Source organism: Oryctolagus cuniculus, chromosome 7 (assembly GCF_051225735.1).
Source record: "Oryctolagus cuniculus isolate XC-2025 breed Fujian yellow rabbit chromosome 7, ASM5122573v1, whole genome shotgun sequence".
NCBI lineage: Eukaryota > Metazoa > Chordata > Mammalia > Lagomorpha > Leporidae > Oryctolagus > Oryctolagus cuniculus.
The window spans coordinates 75,462,900-75,481,464 of NC_142873.1; positions in this window are offsets into that span (position 1 = coordinate 75,462,900).

An 18,565-nucleotide genomic window follows, 5' to 3' on the forward strand; every position below is an offset into this window, starting at 1 on the left:
ACTGAATCGAGGCATGCTGAGAGAGTGAGAGCATGGTTTCTGGGTGTGTCTCAGAGGGGGTTACCAGAGAAGACAGGCAAGAGAGTTGGTGAGGAAGACTCACCTTCAGTGTGGAAAGGCATCAATCAATTTGCTGAAGGCCCAAATGGAAAACATAAAGGCCGAAGTAAGGGTAGTTGTGATTTTTCTCTGGCTCTGTCATTTCTGGAGCAGCAGGTATTTCCCTTGTCCTTGAACATCGAAATGCCAGGCTCTTTAGCCTTTGGACTCTGTGACTTGCACCAGTGGTTCCTCAGGAACTCGTGGGCCTTTGGCTTTGAACTGGAGACTATACTGCTGACTATCCTGGTTTTGAGGCATCTAGACTGAACAGAGCCATGTTGCTGGCTTTTCTGGTTCTCTGGCTTGGAGACACTGTCTCCTAGGACCTCTCAGCCTTAGTGATCATGTGATCCAATTCCAATAACAATTGCCTTTCGCATAGAGTCTTTGCTCTGTCTCTCTGAAGAAGTCTGACTAATACATGTGGTCTAATATTTTTATGCCTACATATATTTCTCTTCTTGATCTTTGGACTCAAGTGTATTATTTTTGTTAAATAGGACAATGATTTTTATTTTATGTTTAGTTCTAATAGAATGCCATTTGTAATTTTAGGGTATATACCTAGATTTTATAAGCAATTTTAGTTTATACATCTAGTCCTTCTTTACCTTTTTCCCAATTATATTTATTTATGAATTTCCATTTTATTTGAAAGGCAGAGAGAGAGAAGACATGCAAAATTCTTCCCTTTGCTGGTTCATTCCCCAGATGTCCACAATAGCTGGGGTGAGATCAGGAAGAAGTCATGAGTCCAGACTCAATCTGAGTCTCCAGCATGGGTGGCAGAGATTCAAGTACTTGAGGCATCACCTGCTGCTTCCCTCCCACAGTATACATTGACGGGAAGCTATAATCAAAACCAGATCCAGAACTCAAGTCAGGCACTCTGATGTGAGATGCAGGTGTCCCAAACAGTGTCTTAACTGCAGCACAAATGCCATCTCCTACCTAGTACTTCATAACAAAACAGTAGTCACTGATATTCTCTAATAGATATGAGGACATAAGTATATTCCTCACAATCTATTTCCACATTTTCAAATTTTGCATTAATTATTATCTGTATTTAGATTAATTTTGCATTTAAATGATATGAGTCCTTTTATTTCATCACTTACCCATTGATTTTTGAAATTTTAATTTATTGCTGAATTATTTGCATTTTTATAAAGATTTATTTATGGTGCCCAGCGCTGTGGCATAGCAGGTAAAGCCACCACCTGCAGTGCCGGCATCCCATATGGGCATTGGTTTGAGTCCCTGCTGCTCCACTTTCGATCCAGCTCTCTGCTATGGCCTGAGAAAGTAGTAGAAAATGGCCCATGTTCTTGGGACCCTGCATCCATGTGGAGACCTAGAAGAAGCTCCTGGGTCCTGGCTTTGGATCAGCGCAGCTCTGGCCATTGCGGCCCTCTGGGCAGATGGAAGACTGTTGTGGTGGATTCGTTCTGAGAGGAGGAGCGTGGTGGGGGCAAGAGGCATGGAGTCACCACACAGACCCCGGGAGTAAGGTGAAAGCGGGCCAGGGGCAAGCAGCCCACGGACTCATTTATTTCAGTTGGTACAGCGGCTTAAATAGCCAAGGCAGCCAATCTGGTCAAGGGGCAGTTTATGCCCTAACCAATCACAGCCTGTTGCCAGGCAGTATCCAAAGCCATCCAATCACAGCCTATTGCCAGGCAGGCTCCATTGCCAGGTGGGTTTCAAAGCCATTCCTGAGTAACTGACACTCGCTTGCCAGCGGCCATTTGGCATGGACTTCTCATTCCACCACATTAGACCCCTGTCTCTATCTTTGCCTCTGCCTCTCTGTAACTCTGCCTTATTTATTCAAAAGGCAGAGTGAAAGAGAGGGAGAAACATGGAGAGAGATCCTATATTCACTGGTTCACTTCCAAATGCCAACAAGAGTTGGGACTGGGACGTGCTGAACTCAGGAACCAGGAGCCCCAGCTGGATCACCCACATAGGTGGCCGGACCCCAGTACTTGGGCTGTCATTTGCTGCCTTCCCAGTCACATTAGCGGGAAGCCGGATTAGGAGTGAAGTAGTTAGGACCTGAACTGGCTTTCTAACATGGAGTATGTGTGCCCCTAGGATTACATTTTCAAGTAAAATTCTCAGATATATTACATGTGCAAAGCACTCACTGAGTCCTCAGAATACCTTTCATCTCCTTTAATCGTGAATGCAGTCTGGATACCCGTGGAACAATAGGTCATTTGAGTCCGTTTTCCCTCAAAATACTCTAGATGGTTGCAGAGTTTTATGTTGCCTAACTCTGTTGGGAGAGCCAGGGTAGCTTGGTTCCTTCTTATTTCTTGATCCTTATTTGTGACCTATTTATCCTCAACTAAAATAAAATTAAGCATGCACCTGCTTGGTTCTTTGTGGAACACAGAAGCCTTTAAGATCTGAAGATTCAGATATTGATTTTTTTCTATAAAGGTTTGCTTTAATTTGTTCTTTCTTTTAGAAGCTTACCATAAACAACTTATCTTATCTGTATTTCAGATGTCCCTTTCCATCTAAATCTATACTATCCTGTCATTACTTTTCCTCAAAGTCTTTTATTTTTACATTCAGTGTGCACTCACTTTCCATTTGCACATCACTTGCTGGTTTTTCTTTAGTGGTCCTATAGAAAGGCAAGATAATATAGAGAAAGACACTATAACAGAAGAGTTGCAGTAGTTGTTGGATTTATTTACAAGCATGTCAATTTTGCTCCTTCCATGCTAATGTTAGACTGTATTTTTCCACTCCTACTACTCAAAGTCATGCATGGTTTGTTGTGACCAATGAAATGGCAGCCTAAGTGACGTGTGTCATTTCCCAACTGGAGCCTTTTGTTTCCAGTGCAGGACACTGCATGTTTCCTAACCTTGATGTGGTACTCATGGAAGCACAAATCATGGTGAATTTTCCCTTGTCCTATGTCCTATGGACCTTGACAGCTTGAATCTCTACTGACCTGATTTGGACTAGCACACACAGACACAGTAAGAGGAAGACAGAGAGGAAGAGAAGGAGGAGGAGGAGGAGGAGGGGGAGGAGGGGAAAGAGGGAGAGAGTGGGGGAGGAAGGGAAGGAGAGAGAGAATTTTATTTTTGAAGTCTCTGAGATTTTAGGGCTGTTTGTTAGCACAGCACAACTTAGTAAACCTTACTGAAACATGAGTTAAGTCTGTGGATTCTGGAACCATGCTATCTGGGTTTAAACCCAAGCTTTAGGATTTCCTAGTTATGTGAGCTTAGGCAAGTTACTTAACCATATTACTCAGCAGTAAAATTTAGATAAAAGTTTCTAACTCATATGGGTATTATAAGAATTAAGTCAGTTAATATATGTAGATTATATAAATTTCCAAACATTGCCTGGCAAACAGTGGTTGCTATTTACATCTTTGTGGTTACTGTGTCTGTTGCTGGATTTTATCCTTATATTTTACTTAATCACACTAACTCTACATTACATTCTGTTGATATGTTGTCTCTTCTTTGTCTCTTCTTTAACAATGTATGTTCAGATTAGAAAGGAGTTCCCTAAAAATGTCTTCCATTTCCTGGTATATTATTTCCTAAAATGTACTTTTGTTTTTAATTTCCCATGCAGCACTCTTTTTCTTCATGAACTATTTTCAGAATTCTATTTTAATGTTAAACCCTGCTTCCCCAGAGGGTCTGCACTGACAGAATTAAGAGCCAGGAGTGGAAGAAGGTACTCTGACCCAGGTACTCTCAGGTGGGCATCTTAACCACTAGGCTAAATACACAGTCCCTCTTTTAAGAATTTTATATATGGCCGGCGCTGCGGCTCAATAGGCTAATCCTCCGCCTTTGGTGCCGGCATGCTGGGTTCTGGCTTCCGGCTTCGGATCAGCGCAGCGCACCAGCTGTAGCAGCCATTTGGGGGGTGAACCAACGGAAGGAAGACCTTTCTCTCTGTCTCTCTCTCTCTCACTGTCTAACTCTGCCTATCAAAAAAAAAAAAAAAAAGAATTTTATATAACCACTGGCTATTTTTTATTTGTATTCACCATTTCTGAATGGGCACCACTCTGTTCTGACCTATTATTTGTTTCAGTCAAGTGTGAATGAATTCCAAAACCCCATATTCTCTTCTTCCTCATGCACTAGAATACTAAGTGGTCAAATAGAGCTAGTTTGTATTATTTGGTTAGCAGTTTTACGTTCTGAACAGAATGATGAAGTAGTTAGGAAACAAAGCAGCCACCATACCATCTGATTCCCAGTAACTTCCCTCTAGGCATTTCTTTTAATCAGATTTCCCAAGATTTTGTATACGGCTGGTAATAGATGGAAGAGTAGATGTTCTTAAAGATGAATCAGTGAACAGTCTATTTGGTGAAAATTATTTTTGAAGGATATGCATATTTTCTCTGATTACTTAGCATTTGATATCACATGCAGAGCTAAGTTTTATGATGTTATGTTACTTTTTTATTTTAACACAATATCCCTACAACTTATCTGAGGGGTAGATGTTCCAAGACCCTTGGGTAGATAACTGAACCCACAAACAGCACTGAACCCTATATGTAAGCACTGTGATACCATGGCAGCACATCAGAGAGCAAAGATCATTGTTAAGTGATTAGTAGTGTAACTGTACCACATTAGATTAAGAAACAAAGAATGGACTAAAAATTTTGAGCATATATTACAAAACAATAAGAAACCATTAAAATTCTTGAAGTCAGCTAAAAACTGTCTGGGCTACAAGGGGGCAAATAGTTCATGTGCTACTCTGATTATTGGGTCAGTATAGGACATTTTAAACCAAAATTTCTACCCATCAAATATGCTAAGACTGCTATTTTTTTTTGAAAATGTGACATAATAACTCTGGATAACTGATCTGCACCTGCAGAGAGTGACCAGGAACTTCCATTCTACAGCTAACCAAACAACTCTCATGCCTGATCACCATCCTTCATTTTATTCCTAAAATTTATTACTTGCAAAAGATGTTCCAGGATCAGATTTGAGTACCACTCATTAATCCTTACTTGGTTCCCTCATATTAAACTTTCAACAAAAGTCCATGGCTTTAGTATCTGGCTTTCCAACATTCACATGCAACCAAACTCATGCTGGTTCTGTAATAATGGGAGGGTAGCATATGCAGTGAATTATTCTGGAAAAGGCAATTTTCTGCTTTTTGAGTGAGTGGGACAGAGTGGCATAAAATTCTATAACACTATTTAAAATAGCAGCATGTAAGTTAAAATGTAATTTTTGTATCTGTAATTTTACATTTAATTATGTTGGAAGTTGGCTGATTTGGGGACACTGAAACCCAGAAAAGGAAAGCACTGCTAAGAGTGGTTTACTGTGTTGTTTCTAGTTATCTTTTTTTTCTTGATTTGTTGGGAATATGTATCAAAAAGATACTACATTAAGTTAATGAAAAGATAAGGTTGAAAGAGAGATAATCTTTGTAAAACATACAACTGATGAAAAACTAGCAATCAAAATGCACAAATAACTTTGAAAATTTAGTAATTAAAAATACTCAGTTTAAAATTGATCAAGGGGCCAGCGCCGTGGCTCACCTGGTTAATCCTCTGCCTGTGGCACTGGCATCCCATGTGGGTGCCAGGTTCTAGTCAAAGTTGCTCCTTTTCCAATCCAGCTCTCTGCCGTGGCCCCAGAGGGCAGTGGAGGATGGCCCAAGTGCTTGGACTCCTGCACCTGCACGGGAGACCAGGAGGAAGCACCTGGCTCCTGGCTTCAGATCGGTGTAGCTCTGGCCATAGTGGCCATTTGGGGTGTGAACCAACAGAAGGAAGACCTTTCTGTCTGTCTCTCTCTCTCACTGTCTAACTCTATCTGTCAGATAAAATATATATATTTAAAAATAAATAAATAAAAAAAAAATAAATAAAATTGATCAAAAGACCCAAATAGATATCTCATCAAAGAAGATATACAAAGGAGAAATAAGCAAAGAAAAAATGCTCAACATCATATGTTGTTAGGCTATTTCACATTAAAACAATGACATATAAATACATAACCTACTTAAATAGCTAAAATCCAAATTTCTGATCACAAATGCTAATGAAAATGTGGCACAACCAGAACTCTCACACATTGGTTGTGGAAACGGAAAATTATATAGCTACCTCAAAGGCAATTGGTAGAGTCTTAAACTAGCATACTGTTTTCACGTGATCCAGTTAATCATATCACGGTACTTATCTAAACAAGTTTAAATCATATGTACACAAAAGTCCACTGGAGTGTCATAGCAGCTTTATTCATAGTTGCTAAAACTTGGGAAGCAATCAATATAGCCTTTAACAGGTGAATGAATAAACAAATTTCTACATGAATAAAATTGACTATTATTCAGTAATCAAGAGAAATGACCTACCAAACTGTGAAGACATAGAGGAATCTTAAATGTGTGTTGTTAACTGAAAAAAAAAAAACTCATCTGTAAAGATGCTATATAATTCCAAATATATGGCAACCTGGGTAAAGAAAACTTTGGGGACAATAAAAAGATTTTGGTGGTCAAGGGTTTGGGGTGGGGAGTGGGAAGAAGGAAGAAAGAGAAGAAGAAAAGAGGGAGGAGCTAATGAATAAGTAGAGCAGGGGATTTGGGGGCAGCGAAACTCCTCTGTACAGTTATGATACCATAATGATGCATACATGTCAGTACATGCTTGTCTAAACTCATAGAAGACACTACCCAAAGAGTGAATTTGAATAGATGGACTGCAGTTAATAATTATGTGTCAATACAGAATTGTAACAAAAGTACCACATTAATGCAAGATGCTAATAATAGTGGATTCTTGGAGGGGGGTGGAGTGAATATTATGAATTGTAACAAAAATACCACATTAAATCAAGATGGTAATAACGGTGTAATCTGGGTCGGGGTGGGAGGAAGAGAGTATATGGAAACTTCCTATATTTCCCTTTCAATTTTTCTATAAACCTAGAATTTCTTGATAGATAGATAGATAGATAGATAGATAAATGTGCACATATTTCACACAGCTTTTCTTTCAACCCTATTGGCCCATAGTAGGAAAGTGGATCCTATAAAGTATCCTCACCCATCTACACAACAATCATTCCTATAAAACAGTATGGCTAAATTTCATGATCTACGAAGCTTATTATTTTGACCAACAGTAAATTTTATTCATATGATCTTAGTGTATCAAGAGCTAGTGTATCAAAAGCTAAATGCTTTAAATTTTAAAAAAAACTTCATTTTGTTTGATCCTTGCAACAGATTTATCACATAGGTACTATTACCTTTATATTATGTTGAAGCAACATAAATATAAGTAACTTGTTAAAAGTTTCAAAGATTTTGAATCCAAAACTAAGCCCAGACCTATTGGATGTGAAACACCTCTGAGTCTTTATTACATTAATCACCCTCTGATTGGGTTTTTGTGGTTTTGTGAGGACTTCTAATGTCCTTTTAACATGACACAGTAATATCTGGCAGATACCCTTTAGGTTCATGGTTACCCTGGTTTCTTATTTATTTATTTGCTGATCTAGCACGGCAAGGTGTCAGGTTGACCCAGAAGAAGAACAGGATGGCATAGAATAAAGCAGCAGATTCAGATTAAGGACTTCAGTGTGGGGAACGGGGAGCTCCCTGTCAAAGAGCAAAGGCAATGGCAGAACCCCGATGTTCAGCTATTCCCGGCAGTGACAGAATTGATTAATCCTGCACAATGTGCAGTTCTACAAAAATAGGGTCTTATAACAAGGAAGTTTAAACACACACACAAAAAACAAGGAATTATAAGGTTTGGTGTTTACAAAAAAGTATAGGAAAACACAGGTTATACATGATTACATAAAAAATAGTAACTACGATAATAATCATGGTATCAGGAAATCCTAAAGGAAACACATTTCTCCACACCAAACACTAACCAGAATAGAATGTTTCAATTATTATTTCCTGGAGCCCACAGCATTTCCCCATCTGTGTCCATGTTGTGCAACTGATTTTGCCAATCACACTACCTGACCGTTACCAAATTTTTAAAAGATTTATTTATTTGAAAGTCAGAGTTACAGAGAGGCAAACAGAGAAAGAGAGAGAGAGGGAGGGAGAGAGAGAGAGAGAGAGAGAGAGAGGGAGAGGTCTTTCATCAGCTGGTTCACTCCCCAGTTGGCTACAATGGCCTAAGCTGTGCCGATCTGAGGCCAGGAGCCAGGAGCTTCTTCCAGGTCTGTCATGAGAGTGCAGGGACCCACTCTTCTACTGCTTTCCAAGGCCATAGCAGCCAGAACTCAAATCAGCGCCCATATGGGATGCCAGCACTGCAGGCGGCAACTTTACCCACTAAGCCACAGCAACAGCCCCGTGACCATTGCCTTTTCAACTCAACCAAGCGTGCTTTCAGCAGAGTGCAGGCCATGCAGTGGTCTCTGACAGTTATTTATTTACAGAAATAATGAATTTATTCTCTTTATATAATTGGCATCATTGTTCAAAACATGTAAAATAAAGTTAACATTTATGCAGTTCATAATATTGGTCTGGATTTGAGAAGATACATATAACTATTGTTGATTAGTGTCAGTATAATGTTTTGCATTTTCTTTTAAATTTAATATAGATAGAACCAGCGCCGCGACCCACTCAGCTAATCCTCCGCCTGCAGCGCCAGCACACAGGGTTCTAGACCTGGTCGAGGCGCCAGATTCTGTCCCGGTTGCCCCTCTTCCAGGCCAGCTCTCTGCTGTGGCCCGGGAGTGCAGTGGAGGATGGCCCAAGTGCTTGGGCCCTGCACCCGCATGGGAGACCAGGAGAAGCACCTGGCTCTTGGCTTCAGATCGGCTCAGCACACCGGCCATAGCGACCATTTGGGGGGTGAACCAATGAAAGGAAGACCTTTTTCTCTGTCTCTCTCTCTATCTAACTCTGCCTGTCAAAAAAAAAAAAAAAAAAGTAGATAAAATACATTGTACCTTATTGCATTTTTAAATGTTTTTGCTAATCTTTTTCTCTTTCTTTTCTATTTACTATATTATACTTTTTAACCATTTTGTCATATTCACTTCAATGCACACATCAAATACACATGAACACATATTTTTTTCTGGAAGAAAGATATTAATATCACAGAGTGAGGGATTCATGACAACAATCATATCTTGAGGAAAGGGAATATGTTGTCATTTTAATGGTGTGATTTAGTGAAGCCATATTTGTATTTAAATACCAAGTGATATAAAATCTATGGAATTTAGATACTCAGTATATATTATTAACTTCCACAAAAAGAAGAAAAATCTGTATTTCTGGGCCTGGCTTATTTTACTTAGCATAAAGATTTCCATTTCCTTCAATTTTGTTGCAAATGTGAGGTTCTCATATATTTTTATGGCTGAGTAATATTCTATAAACACACACATATATAAATATATTTATACATATCACATTTTTATACAATTATCAATTGATGGACATCTAGGTTGATTCCTCATCTTTGCTATAAACATGAGAATGCAGGTACCTTTCAAATGCTGATTTCATTTCATTTGCATATACTTACAGAAGTGAGATAGCTGGGTCATATGATCATTCTATTTTTAGTTTTATGAGGAATTTCCATACTGTTTTCCATAATGATTGTGCCAATTTGCATTCTCACCAACCATGTATTAGAGTAGATTTTTTTCTACAATCTTGCCAGCAGTTGTTTTTTGACTTGGGGATAATACCATTCTAACTGGAGGGAGGTTATACCTCATTGTGGTTTTCTTTTCTTTTTTTTTTAAAAAGATTTATTTATTTGAAAGTCAGCATTACACAGAGAGGAGAGGAGAGAGAGAGAGAGGTCTTTCATCCGATGGTTCACTCCCCAATTGGCCACAATGGCTGGAGCTGTGCCGATCTTAAGCCAGGAGCCAGGAGCTTCTTCCAGGACTCCCAAGTGGGTGCAGGGGCCCAAGGACTTGGGCCATCTTGTACTGCTTTCCCAGGCTATAGCAGAGAGCTGGATCGGAAGTGCAGCAACCGGGATTCGAACCGGCACCCATATGAGATGCCAGCACTTCAGGCCAGGGCGTTAACCTGCTGTGCCACTGCACGGGCCCCTCATGTGGTTTTCTTTTGCATTTCCCTGTTGCATAGCATTCCTGAACATTTTTTCATGGGTCTGTTGGGCATTCGTATTTCCTCCTTTGAAAAATTGCTATTCACATCATTTGCTCATTTCTTACATGGATTATTTGTTTTGTTGTTGTTGAATTTCTTTGGCTTCTTATATATTTTTTATATTAATCCTTTATCAGATGTAGCATTTACAAATATTTTCTCACATTCTGTCAGTTACCTTTCTGTTCTGTTAATTGTGTTGTTTTCTGTGGAGAAACCTCTGATTTTGATGTGATCTCACTTTTCTACTTTTACTATTCTTGGCCCATGTTTCTGGGGCCTTACCCAAGAAGTCTTTCCCTAGGACAATGTCTTACAGAGGTTCTCTTATGTTATCCTCTAGTAAATTGAAGGATTCTGGTACTCAGTTTAGATCCTTGATACATTTTGAGTTGATTTTTCTATGGGACATATGAAAGAGGTCTTGCTTCAAACTTCTGCATGTGGAAAGCCAATTTTCCCAACATAATTATTTGAAGAGACTGTGCTTTCTCCAAGGAGTAATTTTTTTTTTTTTATTTTTTGACAGGCAGAGTTAGTGAGAGAGAGAGAGAGAGAGAGAGAGATTGAGAGAGAGAAAGGTTTTCCTTTCATTGGTTCACTCCCAAATGGCCGTCATGGCCGGCGCGCTGTGCCGATCTGAAGCCAGGAGCCAGGTGCTTCATCCTGGTCTCCCATGCTGGTGCAGGGACCAAGCACTTGGGCCATCCTCCACTGCCCTCCCAGGCCACAGCAGAGAACTGGACTGGAAGAGGAGCAACTGGGACAGAAATGGCTCCCAAACCGGGACTAGAGTACCGGTGCCACAGGTAGAGGATTAGCCTAGTGAGTGGCAGCGCCAGCCTCCAAGGAGTAATTTTAACACATTTGTCATAGAATAGTTGGATACAGATGTGTGGATTAATTTCTGTGAGTTCTATTCTATTTCATTGGTCTACATATCTATTTTTGTGCTAGTGTCATGCTGTTTTGATTATACCATCCCTGTAGTATATCCTAAAATCTGGTATTGTGATGCCTCTGGCTTTGCTTGTTTTGGTTAAGTTTGTTTTGGCTATTTAGGGTCTTTTGTGTTTCCATATGAATTTTAGGATAGTCCTTCTAGTTCTGTTAAAACTGTCTTTGGAATTTTGATTAGGATCACAGTGAATGTGTAAATTGCCTTACCTAGCTTGGACATTTTCATATTAATTATTTCATTCCATGAACATGGAAAATTTTTTCCTTTTTTGTATCTTTTTCTATTTCTTTCATTGATGCATTGTAATTTTCATTATAGAGTTCTTTCACATCCTTGGTTAAATTTATTCCAAGTTATTTAAAAATTTTTGTGGCTATTGTTACTGGGACTATTCATACAAATATTTCTCAGCCAGTTAATTGTTGTTGTATAAGAATCTACTGATTTTTGTGTTCTAATTTTATATCATGCAACTGTGCTGAATTCTCTTATGAATTCTGATACTCTGTTAGTGGAGTCTTTCCCCATATAAAGGATCATGCCATATGCAAATGGGGATGATTTGATTTCTTCTTTTCCAATTGTATATATTTGGTTTCTTTTCTTGCCTGATGACTCTGGTTAAAACTTCCAGAACTATATTGAATAATAGTCAGGAGAGTGGACATCCTTGTCTTGTTTCAGATCTTGGTGGAAGTCCTTCTAGCTTTTCCCCATTCAGTGTGATACTGACTGTGGATTTGTCATATACGGCATTATTGTGTTCAGGTATGTCCCTTCTATCCCCAATTTGCTTAAGGTTTATGTCATGAAATGATGTTGTGTTTTATCAAGTCCTTTTCTTGCACTATTGAGATAATTATGTGGTTTTAATCCTTGATTTCATTGATGTGATGTATCATGCTCATCGATTTGTATATGTTAAACTATCCCTGCATCCCCAGAATAAATCCAAGTTGGTCACAGTTGACAATCTTTTTAAGGTGTGTTGAATTCAATTTGCTAACATTTGTTGGCAATTTTTGAATCTTTGTTCATCAAAAATATTGGTATATAGTTCTTGTGTTGGATCTCTGTAGGATTTTAGAATTAAGATAATGCTGGCCTCATAGAAAGACTTTGGGAATATTCTCTCCCTTTCAATTGTTTTTGAATAGTTTAAGAACTTGGATTAGTTCTTCCTTAAAATTTAGTAGAGTTCATCAGTGAGGTGATCTGGTCCTGGGCTGTTGTTGTTGGGAAGCTCTATGTCACTGATTCAATCTCAGCTTAAATTGGCCTATTCAGGTATTCTATGTGTTCATGTTTCAATTTTGGTAAATTCTATCTGGAAATCTATCCATTTTTCTATCTTTTCCACATTGTTAGCATATAACTGTTTGTAAAAGCTTCTGATGATTCTTTATATTTTTGTGGAATCAGTGGTAACATGTTTTTCACCTTTGACTTTACTAAGACCCAAAGTCTTCGTTTTTTTGGTTTATTGGACTAATGGTTTACCAATTTGATTTTTGCAAAAACCAGCTCTGCATTTCACTGACCTTTGCATAACTATTTTTTAATTTCTATTTTGTTTATTTCCTCTAGTTTTTATGATTTGTTTCCCTCTCCTAAATTTGATTTGGTTTCTTCTTGTTTATCCAGGTCCTTAAGAGATATTTTTACATTATTATGTGATAACTTTCTAATTGTTTCATGTAGGCACTTATTACTATAAACAATCCTCTTAACACTGCTTTTGCTATCTCCCATGAGTTTTGATATGTTGTGTTTTCATTTTTGTTCATTTCAAGGATTTTTTATTTCCTTCTTTAATTTCTTTCATGACTCACCATCCATTCAGGGGTATGCTCTTCATTTTCTATGTTTTGTGTAGTTTTTTGGGTTCTTTTGTTGTTAATTTATAATTGCTAATTGTTGTTAATTTTGTTGTTAATTTCCATATAGTCAAAAAAGGTACATAATATGATTTCAATATTTTCCTTTGAATTTGTTTGTAATTGTTTTATGGTCTACCCTAGAAAATGTTCTCTGCATTGATAAAAAGAATGAAATGGAATGTTCTATAGATATATATTAGATCCATTTGGTTTCTAGTGTGTTTTTACTCTGCTGTTTCTTTATTAATTTTTATCTGGTTGATCTGTCTGTTGATAACACTGGAGTGTTGAATTTCCTCATTATTATTGTGTAGGATCTTATGTCTTCATTTACATGTATTAATATTTGTTTTATAAAACTGAGGGCCTTAGCATTGTGTGAATATGCATTTACTATAGTCATATATTCTAGAACCAATCCCATAAACACTACATAGTAAACTTCTTTATTTCTTTTACCTGTTTTGTCTTCACATCTATTTTGTCTAATATAAATAGAGCTATTCCTGACTGCTTTTGATTTTCTTTAGCATAGGAATATCTTTTTACTATCCTTTTTGAGATTTTTATTGAAGTGTTATTCTCATAGGAAGTATATAGATGCATCTTATTTTTTTATCCAGTCACCTAATATGTGTCTTTTAATTGGGAAACTTAGTCCTTTATATTCAATATTATTATTGATAAACAATAACTTGATCCTTTAATTTTTTTCTTTAGATATTCCTATTGTTTGTTTTCAGCTGCCTTTACTCTTTTACTAGGAGGTTTTCTGCCTTCGTATTCTTTCATGATGCTGATTGTCTTTCCCTGTTTCTATATGTACTACATCCTATGCATCATTTGTAAGGCTGGTCAAGTTCTTCCAAATTTTGCTTTTCTTAGAAGATCTTTATTTTATATTCATTTATAAATGAGAGCTTTCCTGTGTCAAGTATTCTGGGTTCAAAGTTTTTCTTTTTTCTTTTAACACATGGACTATATTTCTCCATTCTGTTCTGGCCTATAGGGTTTCTGTTGACAAATCTCAATCTTATGGAAGTTTCTTTAGAAGTGAAGTGGCATCTCTCATTTGAAAATTTTAGGATACTCTTTGTATGTTTTGTTTTTGAAAGTTGGACTATAATGTATTATGGGGAGGATCTTTTCTGATCATGCTTGTTTGAAGTTCTATGCACTTCCTGAATTTTATGTCTATATCTTTCTGCAAATTGGGGACATTTTCTGATAATATTTTACTTAACACATTTTCTAAGCTATTATTTTTTTGTTCTAGCCTTTCAGGAACTCCTAAGACTCGTGTATTTGGTAATTTGATGGACCCCATAGATCCTGAGATCCTGAACACTTTTTTTCATTGTTTCTAATTTCTTCTTCTCCTTGTAATTTTTTTTATTATTTTGTATGAGATATTTCCTCAAGATCTATTTTTTAGATTGGATATTCTTTATTCTGTCTCATCAAGTCTGCTGTTAAGGCTTTTCACTGAATTTTTAAAATTTGCTTTATATCATTTTAGGAGATAATGAGTACTTCATTTCCAATATATCTGTTTCTTTATTTTTCAGTTTCTCTATCTCTGCTTGAATTTTTTGTCTATGTCATATACTGATTTCCGAATTTCACCTGTTTCTCTGTACTTTTGAGCAACCTTATTATTATCCTTTTGAATCCTTTAACAGGCATTTTCATCAACCTCTTTTTCTTCACAGTCCAATATTAATACATTATGCATTCCCTTGGGGGAGTCAGATTGCCTTCCTTGTTCATGTTTCTACATTGATTATTGCACACCTATTTTTGTGATCTATTGTTTCTTTTTTTAGATTTATTTATTTGAAACACAGAGTTACTGAGAGAGAATGAGAAGCACATAGAGAGATGTTTCATCCACTGGTTCACTCCCCAAATATCTGCAAAGGTCAGGCCTGGGCCAGGTGGAAGCCCAGAGTCTGGAACTCTATCTGGGTTTCTCTAATATTTGATGGGTGCTGTCTTCCACTGATTCCCCAGACACGTTAGAGGGGAGCTGGATCAGAAGCAGAGCACCTGGGACTAGAACCAGCACTCATATGGGATGTAGGTGTCATGGGCAGTGGATTAACCCAGATCTGCACTAATCTCTTTTTTTATCATTTCTGGAAGATTTATTTTATTGAAGGATTTATTCTTGGAAATGTGATTCTGGGTTACTGTCGAGCACCTAGGGCTTACTCTTAGAATCCAGGGATGTGTGCTGGGTGTGGCCAGGGAGTTCACAGTTTATGGTGGGACAAGAGTCTATAATGACATCCAACTGGGCATGATGGAGAGCCTCTGACTACAGTTGTGGAGAGCGGCTATGTGAACTGACTGATGTCTTCAAAGTTGTTGCTTTTCTCAAGTTAGGGTGAACTACCTAATGCACAGCTTATAGAGAGCTCACAGTGCTTGCACAAGTCACCCACCCAGATGGGTACACCACCCGGAGCACGACTCACTGTGTACCGTTTCTCAGCACCACTGTGAGATCTGTCCTCAGTATGCATGGAGCTCTGAGCCTCTGCACACAGACTGGCTGGGTGAGAACGCAGCCACAATCTGTGATCTTTCAAGTATTCATGGGAGGGGAGGCCATGGAAAAGCAACTGTCTCTCAGTTCCAGTGGGGCTTACCTCCTTATTTCCAGAGCACTAGGGGCAACCACAGCTGCTTTTCTCCAACTGTTTCCAATAGCATAGAACACTATGTGGGCCTGGGCTCTGTGGATGCTGCTGCCCTGCTGGTCCCAGCTGGAATCCTGCAGCTCAGTCTGTCACACTAGGATGCAGGAATGTCTCTGGCACCTCTGGAAAGAAGATAGGCAAAAGTATCTTGTAAGCCACTCTCCTCTCAAGATGGTACCTCCCCATTGTTATCTCTGCTCTTAGGAATGCAGAAGGGAAACATCTCGGTTCCCACTCAGATGTCCAGAGCCCTGAGTTTTCAAGGGAGCACTCCTCATTGAGCTCCCCAGAATTCCTCTCCAGAAAGGATTGTCCTGGTGAGGGGTCTGTGCAGATGGGCTTAGCCTATGCTCTCTTGTTCACTCTCCCCACAACAGGGAGTCCCCTGGTCCAGGCCTCAGATCACATTGTTGATCTTTCTTCTTTCTCTAAGCTGTTATGCATATTATAGATGTTCCACTTTGTCCCTACTTCTCTCCTTCTGCTTCTGATGCTCTTCCTCAGGCACTGAACTATAGATGTAGCTATAAGAACTTCCCAGAAGTTCTTCCAAATGAGAGATGCTCTGTTTGGCAGCTGGGAGTTTTTCAGTATTGATACTGATTAAAGAACTATGAAAGGAAAGCAATCTTTTCCCATTAAAAACAAACACAAAATAATACATAAAATATTGTTCAAATGCATTCGTGTACTGACAATAAAACTGAGGCCAAAACTGAAGGGAAGTTGTTTGCCAAGCACAGTAAAACTGGTACTCATGTTCTTGGACTTGTAGAGCTTAGGAGACAATACACAAAGGAATCTAACAGGAGATGTGTAATGAAGCGGAAATAAATATACCCACCCCAGGACTGAAGGACAGTTGTTTGCATTAAGCTCTGGCACTCAGTAGCAGGAGAAGTATTCTCCAATGTGAATTTGCATTATTGTCTGGCACACATAAAGATTGGAAGCCTGAGGTGACACTAAGTGTTCTGAACAAATTTTAAGCTAGCTATATTGTTCCTAGTCTTGCACTGATTCTCACATGACTAGCATTTTCACTTTTAGAAGATAATTGACTACTTAAAATCAGAACGATAACAATGAATTATGTGATTTACATAATATGTAGTATTAAAATGGGAAATCATCATTAACACAAAGGATGGGAGGCAGAAATGTAAATATTTTGTATAAGGATTTCCCACCCTGTGGAAAAAATGTAGAATACAATTTGAAAGTGTATATAATAGTATTTGAAGGTAGACTGAAAAGTTTAAAATGCATTTCAAAAATGATAAATCAGTCTTTTAAAGGGCAAAGAAATACACTTAATAATTCAATATCAGAGATAAAAAATACAGTTCAGCTAAAAGAAAAGACAGAAAAACAGCAAATGCAGACAGCAATAGGGAAAATGTAAACACAGTTTTAAATTTTTTATTTCACTTATTTGAAAAGCAGAGTTGCAGAGAGAGATGGAGAGACAAAGAGAGATCTTCCATCCACTTGTTCACTCCCCAGATGGCCGCAGTGGCTATGGTTGGTCCAGGCCAAAGCCAGGAGGCAAGAGTTTCTGCTGGGTCATGACATTGGTTCAGGGGCCCAAATACTTGACCACCTTCTGCTGCACTCAACAGCTGAAGCAGCAGGAAGCTGGATAACAAAGGAGCAACTGGGACTCAAACCAGTGTCCATATGGGATGCTGGCATTGCAGGCAGCAACACACATTATTGATAAATGAATCAATTATAGATGGTTTCAATGATAGAATTAAAAAAACAAAAATTGTCAGACAATATATGAAAACAAGACTTAATTATCTACTATTTACAAAAAATATTGTTTTATATATAAAACTGAGCTAAAGATGGTAATAAACATGCAAATGCTAGCAAAGGGGTGGTAATTTGGCACAGAGATTAAGACATGCTTGGAATGCCACACCGGAGTGCTTGGGTTTCAGTCTGAGCTCTGCCCCCAATTCCAGCTTTCTAAGAGTGTGCATCCTGGAAGTCAGCAAATGAGGGCTCAAGTACTTGGGTTCCTGCCACCCCATGGGAGATCTGGATTAAGTTCTCAACTCTTGGCTTTAGCCTGACTCAGCCCCACTGACTCTAGGCATTTAGGGAGTAAATCAGAGATAGGAGATCTCTGTCTTTCTCTTTCTCTCTCTTTTTTTTTCTCCTTATTTTATTCTCATTTTGCCTTTCAAATAAATAAAATACTTTTGTAAGAAAAAGCATGCAGGGCCGGCGCCATGGTTCACTTGGTTAATCCTCCACCTGCAGCACTGGCATCCCATATAGGCGGCAGGTTCTAGTCCCGGTTGCTCCTCTTCCAGTCTAAGCTCTCTGCTGTGGCCTGGGAAGCCAGTGGAGGATGGCCCAAGTGCTTGGGCCCTGCACCTGCATGGGAGACTAGGAAGAAGGCTCCTGGCTTTGGATCGGTATAGCTCCGGCCATAGCGGCCATTTGGGGTGTGAACCAACGGAAGGAAGACCTTTCTGTCTGTCTCTTTCACTGTCTAACTCTATCTATCAAATAAATTTAAAAAAGCATGCTTGCATAGCCATTATAGGTAATAGAAAAGGTACATTTTAAAACATATTACTAGAAATAAAGACAACTATTTCTTAGTGATAATAGTGCCAATTTGTCAGGAAAACATGATAAACCTATGCACCTAAAACAAAATCTCAAACGATATGATGCCGTGTCCTTGTTGCAGTGGGAGAGAAACCCCGTGCTATACG